This window comes from Pelobates fuscus, chromosome 3 (assembly GCF_036172605.1).
Source record: "Pelobates fuscus isolate aPelFus1 chromosome 3, aPelFus1.pri, whole genome shotgun sequence".
Classification (NCBI taxonomy): Eukaryota; Metazoa; Chordata; class Amphibia; order Anura; family Pelobatidae; genus Pelobates; species Pelobates fuscus.
In genome coordinates, this window is record NC_086319.1 from 392,914,729 (window position 1) to 392,934,021 (window position 19,293).

At 38.8% G+C, this 19,293-nt stretch overlaps 14 non-coding genes across 14 annotated transcripts; all 14 read left to right on the forward strand.

Annotated features, from left to right (window-relative positions):
* Window positions 1–235: 235 nt before the first annotated feature.
* TRNAT-AGU (transfer RNA threonine (anticodon AGU)) lies at window positions 236–309 on the forward strand. The gene has a single exon. It is a non-coding gene; the product is annotated as a tRNA-Thr (tRNA).
* Window positions 310–1,565: 1,256 nt separating this feature from the next.
* TRNAT-AGU (transfer RNA threonine (anticodon AGU)) lies at window positions 1,566–1,639 on the forward strand. The gene has a single exon. It is a non-coding gene; the product is annotated as a tRNA-Thr (tRNA).
* Window positions 1,640–2,845: 1,206 nt separating this feature from the next.
* Window positions 2,846–2,919, forward strand: TRNAT-AGU (transfer RNA threonine (anticodon AGU)). The gene has a single exon. It is a non-coding gene; the product is annotated as a tRNA-Thr (tRNA).
* A 1,199-nt stretch (window positions 2,920–4,118) lies between these two features.
* Window positions 4,119–4,192, forward strand: TRNAT-AGU (transfer RNA threonine (anticodon AGU)). The gene has a single exon. It is a non-coding gene; the product is annotated as a tRNA-Thr (tRNA).
* A 2,486-nt stretch (window positions 4,193–6,678) lies between these two features.
* Window positions 6,679–6,752, forward strand: TRNAT-AGU (transfer RNA threonine (anticodon AGU)). The gene has a single exon. It is a non-coding gene; the product is annotated as a tRNA-Thr (tRNA).
* Window positions 6,753–7,528: 776 nt separating this feature from the next.
* On the forward strand, window positions 7,529–7,602 carry TRNAT-AGU (transfer RNA threonine (anticodon AGU)). Its single transcript has one exon. It is a non-coding gene; the product is annotated as a tRNA-Thr (tRNA).
* An 887-nt stretch (window positions 7,603–8,489) lies between these two features.
* Window positions 8,490–8,563, forward strand: TRNAT-AGU (transfer RNA threonine (anticodon AGU)). Its single transcript has one exon. It is a non-coding gene; the product is annotated as a tRNA-Thr (tRNA).
* Window positions 8,564–9,770: 1,207 nt separating this feature from the next.
* Window positions 9,771–9,844, forward strand: TRNAT-AGU (transfer RNA threonine (anticodon AGU)). The gene has a single exon. It is a non-coding gene; the product is annotated as a tRNA-Thr (tRNA).
* A 1,207-nt stretch (window positions 9,845–11,051) lies between these two features.
* TRNAT-AGU (transfer RNA threonine (anticodon AGU)) lies at window positions 11,052–11,125 on the forward strand. Its single transcript has one exon. It is a non-coding gene; the product is annotated as a tRNA-Thr (tRNA).
* A 2,507-nt stretch (window positions 11,126–13,632) lies between these two features.
* On the forward strand, window positions 13,633–13,706 carry TRNAT-AGU (transfer RNA threonine (anticodon AGU)). The gene has a single exon. It is a non-coding gene; the product is annotated as a tRNA-Thr (tRNA).
* Window positions 13,707–14,574: 868 nt separating this feature from the next.
* On the forward strand, window positions 14,575–14,648 carry TRNAT-AGU (transfer RNA threonine (anticodon AGU)). The gene has a single exon. It is a non-coding gene; the product is annotated as a tRNA-Thr (tRNA).
* Window positions 14,649–15,874: 1,226 nt separating this feature from the next.
* On the forward strand, window positions 15,875–15,948 carry TRNAT-AGU (transfer RNA threonine (anticodon AGU)). The gene has a single exon. It is a non-coding gene; the product is annotated as a tRNA-Thr (tRNA).
* A 1,208-nt stretch (window positions 15,949–17,156) lies between these two features.
* On the forward strand, window positions 17,157–17,230 carry TRNAT-AGU (transfer RNA threonine (anticodon AGU)). Its single transcript has one exon. It is a non-coding gene; the product is annotated as a tRNA-Thr (tRNA).
* An 887-nt stretch (window positions 17,231–18,117) lies between these two features.
* Window positions 18,118–18,191, forward strand: TRNAT-AGU (transfer RNA threonine (anticodon AGU)). Its single transcript has one exon. It is a non-coding gene; the product is annotated as a tRNA-Thr (tRNA).
* Window positions 18,192–19,293: the final 1,102 nt, after the last annotated feature.

The following is a 19,293-nucleotide window of genomic DNA, read 5'->3' on the forward strand; positions in this document are numbered from 1 at the left end:
CCACTGGGACAAAGTTAATCTTCAAAACTGGTACTGCCACGGCCAGTGTGGAAATGTAGTTTATTACCTTCATAGCTGCGGGCAATATTTGAATGTTTGTTGACAACTGAGATGTATTTGCTATAAAGATGGATTGATGTCAATTAATCCTCCAATGATGTATCTCTTGGATAGAGAAAGGTCCAATCTGCCACCATTTGGAAAACATAAAACAAGGTATGAGCCAGTATGTTGTGGTGCTGTGGCTTAGTTGGTTAAAGCGCCTGTCTAGTAAACAGGAGATCCTGAGTTCGAATCTCAGCAGCGCCTATTTTAGCGCCTGTCTAGTAAACAGGAGATCCTGAGTTCGAATCTCAGCAGTGCCTATTTTAGCTCTAGAATTGGAAAACTATATTATGTCCCTCATCATTATTGCACCGAATCTACATCTCTTGCGTTATGGCACACAAATCACACAAGAACAACCACTATAAATTAAATATATGTTGACTGAAAATTCATCAACGTAAAATTTGTATTTGCTTCTCTGGCAGTTTAAAAAGGAGATACTATATGTGTCTATCTTATTTACTTCACAGGGTCATTCTCAGTTTATTTGATCCCCTAGAATGTTTGATTAAACCTTCTTTTTTTTTTCTTGTGAAAGCAAGGCCTTTTTCCCATCAACTTTCTCAAAGGGTTTTCCAAAGAAGACTTCTTCCAGGAGACATATAGCACAGAGACGTGCTTTGGAAGCATAATCTGTGCCCCTGGATTACAACTATAAGGCTCTACGTGAAGCAAGTGAGAAAGCCATCCCGTTGGCAACCATCTTTTTAATATCCAGCAAAGATTCCAAGAATTATTCAGCTGCTAATCTGATTTTGGCCATTAAGTAACAGTTCTCTTTTAAAACCTTTCTAAATATTTCCAAGCACATTCTCAATCTATTATTTGAAAGTCCTGAATACTCTCTCTCAATATGCTGGGACCTGTGATGGCAGCTGTGGACAAGACGGAGGCATGGGGAAGAAAGGCATCCATAAAAGTAACCAAAACCCAGACCAAAACACAGAACGCAGAGTTTGGTGAATTAGCTGCACAACTCAAGGTGGAGAAGGTGGTTTCCTATAGTACAATGTGTCCTGCAGAGGCAGCATTTAGCATTCTTTGTATACCCATGCTAGACATGGATAGTGGTCAGAAAAGAAAGTTCACTTTGGTAAAATTATCATGACTGAGGGAATTGAGTGAGGAAAGGAGAATAGAGTGGAGTATGAAAGGAGGGGGATATTTTAGAGCTAGAGTTATCCTCTATCAATTAATCAATCAGTCAAGTTCCAATCTTGTGCCACTGGGACAAAGTTAATCTTCAAAACTGATACTGCCACGGCCAGTGTGGAAATGTAGTTTATTACGTTCATAGCTGCGGGCAATATTTGAATGTTTGTTGACAACTGAGATGTCTTTGCTATAAAGATGGATTGATGTCATTTAATCCTCCAATGATGTATCTCTTGGATAGAGAAAGGTCCAATCTGCCACCATTTGGAAAATGTAAAACAAGGCGTAAGTCAGTATGTTGTGGTGCTGTGGATTAGTTGGTTAAAGCGCCTGTCTAGTAAACAGGAGATCCTGAGTTCGAATCTCAGCAGTGCCTATTTTAGCTCTAGAATTGGAAAACTATCTTATGTGCCTCATCATTATTGCACCGAATCTACATCTCTTGCATTATGGCACATAAATCACACAAGAACAACCACTATATATTAAATATATGTTGACTGAAAATTCATCAACCTAAAATTTGTATTTGGTTCTCTGGCAGTTTAAAAAGGAGATACTATATGTGTCTATCTTATTTACTTCACAGGGTCATTCTCAGTTTATTTGATCCCCTAGAATGTTTGATTAAACCTTCTTTTTTTATCTTGTGAAAGCAAGGCCTTTTTCCCATCAACTTTCTCAAAGGGTTTTCCAAAGAAGACTTCTTCCAGGAGACATATAGCACAGAGACGTGCTTTGGAAGCATAATCTGTGCCCCCGGATTACAACTATCAGGCTCTACGTGAAGCAAGTGAGAAAGCCATCCCGTTGACAGCCATCTTTGTAATATCCAGCAAAGATTCCAAGAATTATTCAGCTGCTAATCTGATTTTGGCCATTAAGTAACAGTTCTATTTTAAAACCTTTCTAAATATTTCCAAGCACATTCTCAATCTATTATTTGAAAGTCCTGAATACTCTCTCTCAATATGCTGGGACCTGTGATGGTAGCTGTGGACAAGACGGAGGCATGTGGAAGAAAGGCAATGACCATCCATAAAAGTAACCAAAACCCAGACCCAAACACAGAACGCAGAGTTTGGTGAATTAGCTGCACAACTCAAGGCGGAGAAGGTGGTTTCCTATAGTACAATGTGTCCTGCAGAGGCAGCATTTAGCATTCTTTGTATACCCATGCTAGACATGGATAGTGGTCAGAAAAGAAAGTTCACTTTGGTAAAATTATCATGACTGAGGGAATTGATTGAGGAAAGGAGAATAGAGTGGAGTATGAAAGGAGGGGGATCTTTTAGAGCTAGAGTTATCCTCTATCAATTAATCAATCATTCAAATTCCAATCTTGTGCCACTGGGACAAAGTTAATCTTCAAAACTGATACTGCCACGGCCAGTGTGGAAATGTAGTTTATTACCTTCATAGCTGCGGGCAATATTTGAATGTTTGTTGACAACTGAGGTGTATTTGCTATAAAGATGGATTGATGTCAATTAATCCTCCAATGATGTATCTCTTGGATAGAGAAAGGTCCAATCTGCCACCATTTGGAAAACGTAAAACAAGGCATGAGACAGTATGTTGTGGTGCTGTGGCTTAGTTGGTTAAAGCGCCTGTCTAGTAAACAGGAGATCCTGAGTTCGAATCTCAGCTGTGCCTATTTTAGCTCTAGAATTGGAAAACTATCTTATGTGCCTCATCATTATTGCACCGAATCTACATCTCTTGCATTATGGCACATAAATCACACAAAAACAACCACTATATATTAAATACATGTTGACTGAAAATTCATCGACCTAAAATTTGTATTTGCTTCTCTGGCAGTTTAAAAAGGAGATACTATATGTGTCTATCTTATTTACTTCACAGGGTCATTCTCAGTTAATTTGATCCCCTAGAATGTTTGATTAAACCTTCTTTTCTTTTCTTGTGAAAGCAAGGCCTTTTTCCCATCAACTTTCTCAAAGGGTTTTCCAAAGAAGACTTCTTCCAGGAGACATATAGCACAGAGACGTGCTTTGGAAGCATAATCTGTGCCCCCGGAATACAACTATAAGGCTCTACGTGAAGCAAGTGAGAAAGCCATCCCGTTGGCAACCATCTTTGTAATATCCAGCAAAGATTCCAAGAATTATTCAGCTGCTAATCTGATTTTGGCCATTAAGTAACAGTTCTCTTTTAAAACCTTTCTAAATATTTCCAAGCACATTCTCAATCTATTATTTGAAAGTCCTGAATACTCTCTCTCAATATGCTGGGACCTGTGATGGCAGCTGTGGACAAGACGGAGGCATGGGGAAGAAAGGCATCCATAAAAGTAACCAAAACCCAGACCAAAACACAGAACGCAGAGTTTGGTGAATTAGCTGCACAACTCAAGGTGGAGAAGGTGGTTTCCTATAGTACAATGTGTCCTGCAGAGGCAGCATTTAGCATTCTTTGTATACCCATGCTAGACATGGATAGTGGTCAGAAAAGAAAGTTCACTTTGGTAAAATTATCATGACTGAGGGAATTGAGTGAGGAAAGGAGAATAGAGTGGAGTATGAAAGGAGGGGGATATTTTAGAGCTAGAGTTATCCTCTATCAATTAATCAATCAGTCAAGTTCCAATCTTGTGCCACTGGGACAAAGTTAATCTTCAAAACTGATACTGCCACGGCCAGTGTGGAAATGTAGTTTATTACGTTCATAGCTGCGGGCAATATTTGAATGTTTGTTGACAACTGAGATGTCTTTGCTATAAAGATGGATTGATGTCATTTAATCCTCCAATGATGTATCTCTTGGATAGAGAAAGGTCCAATCTGCCACCATTTGGAAAATGTAAAACAAGGCGTAAGTCAGTATGTTGTGGTGCTGTGGATTAGTTGGTTAAAGCGCCTGTCTAGTAAACAGGAGATCCTGAGTTCGAATCTCAGCAGTGCCTATTTTAGCTCTAGAATTGGAAAACTATCTTATGTGCCTCATCATTATTGCACCGAATCTACATCTCTTGCATTATGGCACATAAATCACACAAGAACAACCACTATATATTAAATATATGTTGACTGAAAATTCATCAACCTAAAATTTGTATTTGGTTCTCTGGCAGTTTAAAAAGGAGATACTATATGTGTCTATCTTATTTACTTCACAGGGTCATTCTCAGTTTATTTGATCCCCTAGAATGTTTGATTAAACCTTCTTTTTTTTTCTTGTGAAAGCAAGGCCTTTTTCCCATCAACTTTCTCAAAGGGTTTTCCAAAGAAGACTTCTTCCAGGAGACATATAGCACAGAGACGTGCTTTGGAAGCATAATCTGTGCCCCCGGATTACAACTATCAGGCTCTACGTGAAGCAAGTGAGAAAGCCATCCCGTTGACAGCCATCTTTGTAATATCCAGCAAAGATTCCAAGAATTATTCAGCTGCTAATCTGATTTTGGCCATTAAGTAACAGTTCTATTTTAAAACCTTTCTAAATATTTCCAAGCACATTCTCAATCTATTATTTGAAAGTCCTGAATACTCTCTCTCAATATGCTGGGACCTGTGATGGTAGCTGTGGACAAGACGGAGGCATGTGGAAGAAAGGCAATGACCATCCATAAAAGTAACCAAAACCCAGACCCAAACACAGAACGCAGAGTTTGGTGAATTAGCTGCACAACTCAAGGCGGAGAAGGTGGTTTCCTATAGTACAATGTGTCCTGCAGAGGCAGCATTTAGCATTCTTTGTATACCCATGCTAGACATGGATAGTGGTCAGAAAAGAAAGTTCACTTTGGTAAAATTATCATGACTGAGGGAATTGATTGAGGAAAGGAGAATAGAGTGGAGTATGAAAGGAGGGGGATCTTTTAGAGCTAGAGTTATCCTCTATCAATTAATCAATCATTCAAATTCCAATCTTGTGCCACTGGGACAAAGTTAATCTTCAAAACTGATACTGCCACGGCCAGTGTGGAAATGTAGTTTATTACCTTCATAGCTGCGGGCAATATTTGAATGTTTGTTGACAACTGAGGTGTATTTGCTATAAAGATGGATTGATGTCAATTAATCCTCCAATGATGTATCTCTTGGATAGAGAAAGGTCCAATCTGCCACCATTTGGAAAACGTAAAACAAGGCATGAGACAGTATGTTGTGGTGCTGTGGCTTAGTTGGTTAAAGCGCCTTTCTAGTAAACAGGAGATCCTGAGTTCGAATCTCAGCTGTGCCTATTTTAGCTCTAGAATTGGAAAACTATCTTATGTGCCTCATCATTATTGCACCGAATCTACATCTCTTGCATTATGGCACATAAATCACACAAGAACAACCACTATATATTAAATATATGTTGACTGAAAATTCATCAACCTAAAATTTGTATTTGATTCTCTGGCAGTTTAAAAAGGAGATACTATATGTGTCTATCTTATTTACTTCACAGGGTCATTCTCAGTTTATTTGATCCCCTAGAATGTTTGATTAAACCTTCTTTTTTTTTCTTGTGAAAGCAAGGCCTTTTTCCCATCAACTTTCTCAAAGGGTTTTCCAAAGAAGACTTCTTCCAGGAGACATATAGCATAGAGACGTGCTTTGGAAGCATAATCTGTGCCCCCGGATTACAACTATAAGGCTCTACGTGAAGCAAGTGAGAAAGCCATCCCGTTGGCAACCATCTTTGTAATATCCAGCAAAGATTCCAAGAATTATTCAGCTGCTAATCTGATTTTGGCCATTAAGTAACAGTTCTCTTTTAAAACCTTTCTAAATATTTCCTTGCACATTCTCAATCTATTATTTGAAAGTCCTGAATACTCTCTCTCAATATGCTGGGACCTCTGATGGCAGCTGTGGACAAGACGGAGGCATGGGGAAGAAAGGCAATGGCCATCCATAAAAGTAACCAAAACCCAGACCCAAACACAGAACGCAGAGTTTGGTGAATTAGCTGCACAACTCAAGGCGGAGAAGGTGGTTTCCTATAGTACAATGTGTCCTGCAGAGGCAGCATTTAGCATTCTTTGTATACCCATGCAAGACATGGATAGTGGTCAGAAAAGAAAGTTCACTTTGGTAAAATTATCATGACTGAGGGAATTGAGTGAGGAAAGGAGAATAGAGTGGAGTATGAAAGGAGGGGGATCTTTTAGAGCTATAGTTATTCTCTATCAATTAATCAATCATTCAAGTTCCAATCTTGTGCCACTGGGACAAAGTTAATCTTCAAAACTGGTACTGCCACGGCCAGTGTGGAAATGTAGTTTATTACCTTCATAGCTGCGGGCAATATTTGAATGTTTGTTGACAACTGAGATGTATTTGCTATAAAGATGGATTGATGTCAATTAATCCTCCAATGATGTATCTCTTGGATAGAGAAAGGTCCAATCTGCCACCATTTGGAAAACATAAAACAAGGTATGAGCCAGTATGTTGTGGTGCTGTGGCTTAGTTGGTTAAAGCGCCTGTCTAGTAAACAGGAGATCCTGAGTTCGAATCTCAGCAGTGCCTATTTTAGCTCTAGAATTGGAAAACTATATTATGTCCCTCATCACAAAATCAGCTGCTAATCTGATTTTGGCCATTAAGTAACAGTTCTATTTTAAAACCTTTCTAAATATTTCCAAGCACATTCTCAATCTATTATTTGAAAGTCCTGAATACTCTCTCTCAATATGCTGGGACCTGTGATGGTAGCTGTGGACAAGACGGAGGCATGTGGAAGAAAGGCAATGACCATCCATAAAAGTAACCAAAACCCAGACCCAAACACAGAACGCAGAGTTTGGTGAATTAGCTGCACAACTCAAGGCGGAGAAGGTGGTTTCCTATAGTACAATGTGTCCTGCAGAGGCAGCATTTATCATTCTTTGTATACCCATGCTAGACATGGATAGTGGTCAGAAAAGAAAGTTCACTTTGGTAAAATTATCATAACTAAGGGAATTGAGTGAGGAAAGGAGAATAGAGTGGAGTATGAAAGAAGGGGGGATCTTTTAGAGCTATAGTTATCCTCTATCAATTAATCAATCAGTCAAGTTCCAATCTTGTGCCACTGGGACAAAGTTAATCTTCAAAACTGATACTGCCACGGCCAGTGTGGAAATGTAGTTTATTACCTTCATAGCTGCGGGCAATATTTGAATGTTTGTTGACAACTGAGATGTATTTGCTATAAAGATGGATTGATGTCAATTAATCCTCCAATGATGTATCTCTTGGATAGAGAAAGGTCCAATCTGCCACCATTTGGAAAACGTAAAACAAGGCATGAGCCAGTATGTTGTGGTGCTGTGGCTTAGTTGGTTAAAGCGCCTGTCTAGTAAACAGGAGATCCTGAGTTTGAATCTCAGCAGTGCCTATTTTAGCTCTAGAATTGGAAAACTATCTTATGTGCCTCATCATTATTGCACCGAATCTACATCTCTTGCGTTATGGCACATAAATCACACAAGAACAACCACTATATATTAAATATATGTTGACTGAAAATTCATCAACCTAAAATTTTAATTTGCTTCTCTGGCAGTCTAAAAAGGAGATACTATATGTGTCTATCTTATTTACTTCACAGGGTCATTCTCAGTTTATTTGATCCCCTAGAATGCTTGATTAAACCTTCTTTTTTTTTCTTGTGAAAGCAAGGCCTTTTTCCCATCAACTTTCTCAAAGGGTTTTCCAAAGAAGACTTCTTCCAGGAGACATATAGCACAGAGACGTGCGCAGAGTTTGGTGAATTAGCTGCACAACTCAAGGCGGAGAAGGTGGTTTCCTATAGTACAATGTGTCCTGCAGAGGCAGCATTTATCATTCTTTGTATACCCATGCTAGACATGGATAGTGGTCAGAAAAGAAAGTTCACTTTGGTAAAATTATTATGACTGAGGGAATTGAGTGAGGAAAGGAGAATAGAGTGGAGTATGAAAGGAGGGGGGTCTTTTAGAGCTATGGTTATCCTCTATCAATTAATCAATCATTCAAGTTCCAATCTTGTGCCACTGGGACAAAGTTAATCTTCAAAACTGATACTGCCACGGCCAGTGTGGAAATGTAGTTTATTACCTTCATAGCTGCGGGCAATATTTGAATGTTTGTTGACAACTGAGATGTATTTGCTATAAAGATGGATTGATGTCAATTAATCCTCCAATGATGTATCTCTTGGATAGAGAAAGGTCCAATCTGCCACCATTTGGAAAATGTAAAACGTTAAAAAACGTAAAACGTAAAAATGAGCCAATATGTTGTGGTGCTGTGGCTTAGTTGGTTAAAGCGCCTGTCTAGTAAACAGGAGATCCTGAGTTCGAATCTCAGCAGTGCCTATTTTAGCTCTAGAATTGGAAAACTATCTTATGTGCCTCATCATTATTGCACCGAATCTACATCTCTTGCGTTATGGCACATAAATCACACAAGAACAACCACTATATATTAAATATATGTTGACTGAAAATTCATCAACCTAAAATTTGTATTTGCTTCTCTGGCAGTTTAAAAATGAGATACTATATGTGTCTATCTTATTTACTTCACAGGGTCATTCTCAGTTTATTTGATCCCCTAGAATGTTTGATTAAACCTTCTTTTTTTTTCTTGTGAAAGCAAGGCATTTTTCCCATCAACTTTCTCAAAGGGTTTTCCAAAGAAGACTTCTTCCAGGAGACATATAGCACAGAGACGTGCTTTGGAAGCATAATCTGTGCCCCCGGATTACAACTATAAGGCTCTACGTGAAGCAAATGAGAAAGCCATCCCGTTGGCTACCCATCTTTTTAATATCCAGCAAAGATTCCAAGAATTATTCAGCTGCCAATCTGATTTTGGCCATTAAGTAACAGTTCTCTTTTAAAACCTTTCTAAATATTTCCAAGCACATTCTCAATCTATTATTTGAAAGTCCTGAATACTCTCTCTCAATATGCAGGGACCTGTGATGGCAGCTGTGGACAAGACGGAGGCATGGGGAAGAAAGGCAATGGCCATCCATAAAAGTAACCAAAACCCAGACCCAAACACAGAACGCAGAGTTTGGTGAATTAGCTGCACAACTCAAGGCTGAGAAGGTGGTTTCCTACAGTACAATGTGTCCTGCAGAGGCAGCATTTAGCATTCTTTGTATACCCATGCTAGACATGGATAGTGGTCAGAAAAGAAAGTTCACTTTGGTAAAATTATCATAACTAAGGGAATTGAGTGAGGAAAGGAGAATAGAGTGGAGTATGAAAGGAGGGGGATCTTTTAGAGCTATAGTTATCCTCTATCAATTAATCAATCAGTCAAGTTCCAATCTTGTGCCACTGTGACAAAGTTAATCTTCAAAACTGATACTGCCACGGCCAGTGTGGAAATGTAGTTTATTACCTTCATAGCTGTGGGCAATATTTGAATGTTTGTTGACAACTGAGATGTATTTGCTATAAAGATGGATTGATGTCAATTAATCCTCCAATGATGTATCTCTTGGATAGAGAAAGGTCCAATCTGCCACCATTTGGAAAACGTAAAACAAGGCATTAGCCAGTATGTTGTGGTGCTGTGGCTTAGTTGGTTAAAGCGCCTGTCTAGTAAACAGGAGATCCTGAGTTTGAATCTCAGCAGTGCCTATTTTAGCTCTAGAATTGGAAAACTATCTTATGTGCCTCATCATTATTGCACCGAATCTACATCTCCTGCGTTATGGCACATAAATCACACAAGAACAACTACTATATATTAAATATATGTTGACTGAAAATTCATCAACCTAAAATTTGTATTTGCTTCACTGGCAGTTTAAAAAGGAGATACTGTATGTGTCTATCTTATTTACTTCACAGGGTCATTCTGAGTTTATTTGATCCCCTAGAATGTTTGATTAAACCTTCTTTTTTTTTCTTGTGAAAGCAAGGCCTTTTTCCCATCAACTTTCTCAAAGGGTTTTCCAAAGAAGACTTCTTCCAGGAGACATATAGCACAGAGACGTGCTTTGGAAGCATAATCTGTGCCCCCGGATTACAACTATAAGGCTCTACGTGAAGCAAGTGAGAAAGCCATCCCGTTGGCTACCCATCTTTTTAATATCCAGCAAAGATTTCAAGAATTATTCAGCTGCTAATCTGATTTTGGCCATTAAGTAACAGTTCTCTTTTAAAACCTTTCTAAATATTTCCAAGCACATTCACAATCTATTATTTGAAAGTCCTGAATACTCTCTCTCAATATGCAGGGACCTGTGATGGCAGCTGTGGACAAGACGGAGGCATGGGGAAGAAAGGCAATGGCCATCCATAAAAGTAACCAAAACCCAGACCCAAACACAGAACGCAGAGTTTGGTGAATTAGCTGCACAACTCAAGGCGGAGAACGTGGTTTCCTATAGTACAATGTGTCCTGCAGAGGCAGCATTTAGCATTCTTTGTATACCCATGCTAGACATGGATAGTGGTCAGAAAAGAAAGTTCACTTTGGTAAAATTATCATGACTGAGGGAATTGAGTGAGGAAAGGAGAATAGAGTGGAGTATGAAAGGAGGGGGATCTTTTAGAGCTATAGTTATCCTCTATCAATTAATCAATCATTCAAGTTCCAATCTTGTGCCACTGGGACAAAGTTAATCTTCAAAACTGATACTGCCACGGCCAGTGTGGAAATGTAGTTTATTACCTTCATAGCTGCGGGCAATATTTGAATGTTTGTTGACAACTGAGATGTATTTGCTATAAAGATGGATTGATGTCAATTAATCCTCCAATGATGTATCTCTTGGATAGAGAAAGGTCCAATCTGCCACCATTTTGAAAACGTAAAACAAAGCATGAGCCAGTATGTTGTGGTGCTGTGGCTTAGTTGGTTAAAGCGCATGTCTAGTAAACAGGAGATCCTGAGTTCGAATCTCAGCAGTGCCTATTTTAGCTCTAGAATTGGAAAACTATCTTATGTGCCTCATCATTATTGCACCGAATCTACATCTCTTGCGTTATGGCACATAAATCACACAAGAACAACCACTATATATTAAATATATGTTGACTGAAAATTCATCAACCTAAAATTTGTATTTGCTTCTCTGGCAGTTTAAAAAGGAGATACTATATGTGTCTATCTTATTTACTTCACAGGGTCATTCTCAGTTTATTTGATCCCCTAGAATGTTTGATTAAACCTTCTTTTTTTTTCTTGTGAAAGCAAGGCCTTTTTCCCATCAACTTTCTCAAAGGGTTTTCCAAAGAAGACTTCTTCCAGGAGACATATAGCACAGAGACGTGCTTTGGAAGCATAATCTGTGCCCCCGGATTACAACTATAAGGCTCTACGTGAAGCAAGTGAGAAAGCCATCCCGTTGGCTACCCATCTTTTTAATATCCAGCAAAGATTTCTTGAATTATTCAGCTGCTAATCTGATTTTGGCCATTAAGTAACAGTTCTCTTTTAAAACCTTTCTAAATATTTCCAAGCACATTCACAATCTATTATTTGAAAGTCCTGAATACTCTCTCTCAATATGCAGGGACCTGTGATGGCAGCTGTGGACAAGACGGAGGCATGGGGAAGAAAGGCAATGGCCATCCATAAAAGTAACCAAAACCCAGACCCAAACACAGAACGCAGAGTTTGGTGAATTAGCTGCACAACTCAAGGCGGAGAAGGTGGTTTCCTATAGTACAATGTGTCCTGCAGAGGCAGCATTTAGCATTCTTTGTATACCCATGCTAGACATGGATAGTGGTCAGAAAAGAAAGTTCACTTTGGTAAAATTATCATAACTAAGGGAATTGAGTGAGGAAAGGAGAATAGAGTGGAGTATGAAAGGAGGGGGATCTTTTAGAGCTATAGTTATCCTCTATCAATTAATCAATCAGTCAAGTTCCAATCTTGTGCCACTGGGACAAAGTTAATCTTCAAAACTGATACTGCCACGGCCAGTGTGGAAATGTAGTTTATTACCTTCATAGCTGCGGGCAATATTTGAATGTTTGTTGACAACTGAGATGTATTTGCTATAAAGATGGATTGATGTCAATTAATCCTCCAATGATGTATCTCTTGGATAGAGAAAGGTCCAATCGGCCACCATTTGGAAAATGTAAAACGTTAAAAAACGTAAAACGTAAAAATGAGCCAGTATGTTGTGGTGCTGTGGCTTAGTTGGTTAAAGTGCCTGTCTAGTAAACAGGAGATCCTGAGTTCGAATCTCAGCAAGGCCTACTTTAGCTCTAGAATTGGAAAACTATCTTATGTGCCTCATCATTATTGCACCGAATCTACATCTCTTGCGTTATGGCACATAAATCACACAAGAACAACCACTATATATTAAATATATGTTGACTGAAAATTCATCAACCTAAAATTTGTATTTGCTTCTCTGGCAGTTTAAAAAGGAGATACAATATGTGTCTATCTTATTTACTTCACAGGGTCATTCTCAGTTTATTTGATCCCCTAGAATGTTTGATTAAACCTTCTTTTTTTTTCTTGTGAAAGCAAGGCCTTTTTCCCATCAACTTTCTCAAAGGGTTTTCCAAAGAAGACTTCTTCCAGGAGACATATAGCACAGAGACGTGCTTTGGAAGCATAATCTGTGCCCCCGGATTACAACTATAAGGCTCTACGTGAAGCAAGTGAGAAAGCCATCCCGTTGGCTACCCATCTTTTTAATATCCAGCAAAGATTCCAAGAATTATTCAGCTGCTAATCTGATTTTGGCCATTAAGTAACAGTTCTCTTTTAAAACCTTTCTAAATATTTCCAAGCACATTCTCAATCTATTATTTGAAAGTCCTGAATACTCTCTCTCAATATGCAGGGACCTGTGATGGCAGCTGTGGACAAGACGGAGGCATGGGGAAGAAAGGCAATGGCCATCCATAAAAGTAACCAAAACCCAGACCCAAACACAGAACGCAGAGTTTGGTGAATTAGCTGCACAACTCAAGGCGGAGAAGGTGGTTTCCTATAGTACAATGTGTCCTGCAGAGGCAGCATTTAGCATTCTTTGTATACCCATGCTAGACATGGATAGTGGTCAGAAAAGAAAGTTCACTTTGGTAAAATTATCATAACTAAGGGAATTGAGTGAGGAAAGGAGAATAGAGTGGAGTATGAAAGAAGGGGGGATCTTTTAGAGCTATAGTTATCCTCTATCAATTAATCAATCAGTCAAGTTCCAATCTTGTGCCACTGGGACAAAGTTAATCTTCAAAACTGATACTGCCACGGCCAGTGTGGAAATGTAGTTTATTACCTTCATAGCTGCGGGCAATATTTGAATGTTTGTTGACAACTGAGATGTATTTGCTATAAAGATGGATTGATGTCAATTAATCCTCCAATGATGTATCTCTTGGATAGAGAAAGGTCCAATCTGCCACCATTTGGAAAACGTAAAACAAGGCATGAGCTAGTATGTTGTGGTGCTGTGGCTTAGTTGGTTAAAGCGCCTGTCTAGTAAACAGGAGATCCTGAGTTCGAATCTCAGCAGTGCCTATTTTAGCTCTAGAATTGGAAAACTATATTATGTGCCTCATCATTATTGCACCGAATCTGCATCTCTTGCGTTATGGCACATAAATCACACAAGAACAACCACTATATATTAAATATATGTTGACTGAAAATTCATCAACCTAAAATTTGTATTTGCTTCTCTGGCAGTTTAAAAAGGAGATACTATATGTGTCTATCTTATTTACTTCACAGGGTCATTCTCAGTTTATTTGATCCCCTAGAATGTTTGATTAAACCTTCTTTTTTTTTCTTGTGAAAGCAAGGCCTTTTTCCCATAAACTTTCTCAAAGGGTTTTCCAAAGAAGACTTCTTCCAGGAGACATATAGCACAGAGACGTGCGCAGAGTTTGGTGAATTAGCTGCACAACTCAAGGCGGAGAAGGTGGTTTCCTATAGTACAATGTGTCCTGCAGAGGCAGCATTTAGCATTCTTTGTATACCCATGCTAGACATGGATAGTGGTCAGAAAAGAATTTCACTTTGGTAAAATTATCATGACTGAGGGAATTGAGTGAGGAAAGGAGAATAGAGTGTAGTATGAAAGGAGGGGGATCTTTTAGAGCTATAGTTATCCTCTATCAATTAATCAATCAGTCAAGTTCCAATCTTGTGCCACTGGGACAAAGTTAATCTTCAAAACTGATACTGCCACGGCCAGTGTGGAAATGTAGTTTATTACCTTCATAGCTGCGGGCAATATTTGAATGTTTGTTGACAACTGAGATGTATTTGCTATAAAGATGGATTGATGTCAATTAATCCTCCAATGATGTATCTCTTGGATAGAGAAAGGTCCAATCTGCCGCCATTTGGAAAACGTAAAACAAGGCATGATCCAGTATGTTGTGGTGCTGTGGCTTAGTTGGTTAAAGCGGCTGTCTAGTAAACAGGAGATCCTGAGTTCGAATCTCAGCAGTGCCTATTTTAGCTCTAGAATTGGAAAACTATCTTATGTGCCTCATCATTATTGCACCGAATCTACATCTCTTGCGTTATGGCACATAAATCACACAAGAACAACCACTATATATTAAATATATGTTGACTGAAAATTCATCAACCTAAAATTTGTATTTGCTTCTCTGGCAGTTTAAAAAGGAGATACTATATGTGTCTATCTTATTTACTTCACAGGGTCATTCTCAGTTTATTTGATCCCCTAGAATGTTTGATTAAACCTTCTTTTCTTTTCTTGTGAAAGCAAGGCCTTTTTCCCATCAACTTTCTCAAAGGGTTTTCCAAAGAAGACTTCTTCCAGGAGACATATAGCACAGAGACGTGCTTTGGAAGCATGATCTGTGCCCCCGGATTACAACTATAAGGCTCTACGTGAAGCAAGTGAGAAAGCCATCCCGTTGGCTACCCATCTTTTTAATATCCAGCAAAGATTCCAAGAATTATTAAGCTGCTAATCTGATTTTGGCCATTAAGTAACAGTTCTCTTTTAAAACCTTTCTAAATATTTCCAAGCACATTCTCAATCTATTATTTGAAAGTCCTGAATACTCTCTCTCAATATGCAGGGACCTGTGATGGCAGCTGTGGACAAGACGGAGGCATGGGGAAGAAAGGCAATGGCCATCCATAAAAGTAACCAAAACCCAGACCCAAACACAGAACGCAGAGTTTGGTGAATTAGCTGCACAACTCAAGGCGGAGAAGGTGGTTTCCTATAGTACAATGTGTCCTGCAGAGGCAGCATTTAGCATTCTTTGTATACCCATGCTAGACATGGATAGTGGTCAGAAAAGAAAGTTCACTTTGGTAAAATTATCATAACTAAGGGAATTGAGTGAGGAAAGGAGAATAGAGTGGAGTATGAAAGAAGGGGGGATCTTTTAGAGCTATAGTTATCCTCTATCAATTAATCAATCAGTCAAGTTCCAATCTTGTGCCACTGGGACAAAGTTAATCTTCAAAACTGATACTGCCACGGCCAGTGTGGAAATGTAGTTTATTACCTTCATAGCTGCGGGCAATATTTGAATGTTTGTTGAAAACTGAGATGTATTTGCTATAAAGATGGATTGATGTCAATTAATCCTCCAATGATGTATCTCTTGGATAGAGAAAGGTCCAATCTGCCACCATTTGGAAAATGTAAAACGTTAAAAAACGTAAAACGTAAAAATGAGCCAATATGTTGTGGTGCTGTGGCTTAGTTGGTTAAAGCGCCTGTCTAGTAAACAGGAGATCTTGAGTTCGAATCTCAGCAGTGCCTATTTTAGCTCTAGAATTGGAAAACTATCTTATGTGCCTCATCATTATTGCACCGAATCTACATCTCTTGCGTTATGGCACATAAATCACACAAGAACAACCACTATATATTAAATATATGTTGACTGAAAATTCATCAACCTAAAATTTGTATTTGCTTCTCTGGCAGTTTAAAAAGGAGATACAATATGTGTCTATCTTATTTACTTCACAGGGTCATTCTCAGTTTATTTGATCCCCTAGAATGTTTGATTAAACCTTCTTTTTTTTTCTTGTGAAAGCAAGGCCTTTTTCCCATCAACTTTCTCAAAGGGTTTTCCAAAGAAGACTTCTTCCAGGAGACATATAGCACAGAGATGTGCTTTGGAAGCATAATCTGTGCCCCCGGATTACAACTATAAGGCTCTACGTGAAGCAAGTGAGAAAGCCATCCCGTTGGCTACCCATCTTTTTAATATCCAGCAAAGATTCCAAGAATTATTCAGCTGCTAATCTGATTTTGGCCATTAAGTAACAGTTCTCTTTTAAAACCTTTCTAAATATTTCCAAGCACATTCTCAATCTATTATTTGAAAGTCCTGAATACTCTCTCTCAATATGCAGGGACCTGTGATGGCAGCTGTGGACAAGACGGAGGCATGGGGAAGAAAGGCAATGGCCATCCATAAAAGTAACCAAAACCCAGACCCAAACACAGAACGCAGAGTTTGGTGAATTAGCTGCACAACTCAAGGCGGAGAAGGTGGTTTCCTATAGTACAATGTGTCCTGCAGAGGCAGCATTTAGCATTCTTTGTATACCCATGCTAGACATGGATAGTGGTCAGAAAAGAAAGTTCACTTTGGTAAAATTATCATAACTAAGGGAATTGAGTGAGGAAAGGAGAATAGAGTGGAGTATGAAAGAAGGGGGGATCTTTTAGAGCTATAGTTATCCTCTATCAATTAATCAATCAGTCAAGTTCCAATCTTGTGCCACTGGGACAAAGTTAATCTTCAAAACTGATACTGCCACGGCCAGTGTGGAAATGTAGTTTATTACCTTCATAGCTGCGGGCAATATTTGAATGTTTGTTGACAACTGAGATGTATTTGCTATAAAGATGGATTGATGTCAATTAATCCTCCAATGATGTATCTCTTGGATAGAGAAAGGTCCAATCTGCCACCATTTGGAAAACGTAAAACAAGGCATGAGCCAGTATGTTGTGGTGCTGTGGCTTAGTTGGTTAAAGCGCCTGTCTAGTAAACAGGAGATCCTGAGTTTGAATCTCAGCAGTGCCTATTTTAGCTCTAGAATTGGAAAACTATCTTATGTGCCTCATCATTATTGCACCGAATCTACATCTCTTGCGTTATGGCACATAAATCACACAAGAACAACCACTATATATTAAATATATGTTGACTGAAAATTCATCAACCTAAAATTTTAATTTGCTTCTCTGGCAGTCTAAAAAGGAGATACTATATGTGTCTATCTTATTTACTTCACAGGGTCATTCTCAGTTTATTTGATCCCCTAGAATGCTTGATTAAACCTTCTTTTTTTTTCTTGTGAAAGCAAGGCCTTTTTCCCATCAACTTTCTCAAAGGGTTTTCCAAAGAAGACTTCTTCCAGGAGACATATAGCACAGAGACGTGCGCAGAGTTTGGTGAATTAGCTGCACAACTCAAGGCGGAGAAGGTGGTTTCCTATAGTACAATGTGTCCTGCAGAGGCAGCATTTATCATTCTTTGTATACCCATGCTAGACATGGATAGTGGTCAGAAAAGAAAGTTCACTTTGGTAAAATTATTATGACTGAGGGAATTGAGTGAGGAAAGGAGAATAGAGTGGAGTATGAAAGGAGGGGGGTCTTTTAGAGCTATGGTTATCCTCTATCAATTAATCAATCATTCAAGTTCCAATCTTGTGCCACTGGGACAAAGTTAATCTTGAAAACTGATACTGCCACGGCCAGTGTGGAAATGTAGTTTATTACCTTCATAGCTGCGGGCAATATTTGAATGTTTGTTGACAACTGAGATGTATTTGCTATAAAGATGGATTGATGTCAATTAATCCTCCAATGATGTATCTCTTGGATAGAGAAAGGTCCAATCTGCCACCATTTGGAAAATGTAAAACGTTAAAAAACGTAAAACGTAAAAATGAGCCAATATGTTGTGGTGCTGTGGCTTAGTTGGTTAAAGCGCCTGTCTAGTAAACAGGAGATCCTGAGTTCGAATCTCAGCAGTGCCTATTTTAGCTCTAGAATTGGAAAACTATCTTATGTGCCTCATCATTATTGCACCGAATCTACATCTCTTGCGTTATGGCACATAAATCACACAAGAACAACCACTATATATTAAATATATGTTGACTGAAAATTCATCAACCTAAAATTTGTATTTGCTTCTCTGGCAGTTTAAAAATGAGATACTATATGTGTCTATCTTATTTACTTCACAGGGTCATTCTCAGTTTATTTGATCCCCTAGAATGTTTGATTAAACCTTCTTTTTTTTTCTTGTGAAAGCAAGGCATTTTTCCCATCAACTTTCTCAAAGGGTTTTCCAAAGAAGACTTCTTCCAGGAGACATATAGCACAGAGACGTGCTTTGGAAGCATAATCTGTGCCCCCGGATTACAACTATAAGGCTCTACGTGAAGCAAATGAGAAAGCCATCCCGTTGGCTACCCATCTTTTTAATATCCAGCAAAGATTCCAAGAATTATTCAGCTGCCAATCTGATTTTGGCCATTAAGTAACAGTTCTCTTTTAAAACCTTTCTAAATATTTCCAAGCACATTCTCAATCTATTATTTGAAAGTCCTGAATACTCTCTCTCAATATGCAGGGACCTGTGATGGCAGCTGTGGACAAGACGGAGGCATGGGGAAGAAAGGCAATGGCCATCCATAAAAGTAACCAAAACCCAGACCCAAACACAGAACGCAGAGTTTGGTGAATTAGCTGCACAACTCAAGGCTGAGAAGGTGGTTTCCTACAGTACAATGTGTCCTGCAGAGGCAGCATTTAGCATTCTTTGTATACCCATGCTAGACATGGATAGTGGTCAGAAAAGAAAGTTCACTTTGGTAAAATTATCATAACTAAGGGAATTGAGTGAGGAAAGGAGAATAGAGTGGAGTATGAAAGGAGGGGGATCTTTTAGAGCTATAGTTATCCTCTATCAATTAATCAATCAGTCAAGTTCCAATCTTGTGCCACTGTGACAAAGTTAATCTTCAAAACTGATACTGCCACGGCCAGTGTGGAAATGTAGTTTATTACCTTCATAGCTGTGGGCAATATTTGAATGTTTGTTGACAACTGAGATGTATTTGCTATAAAGAT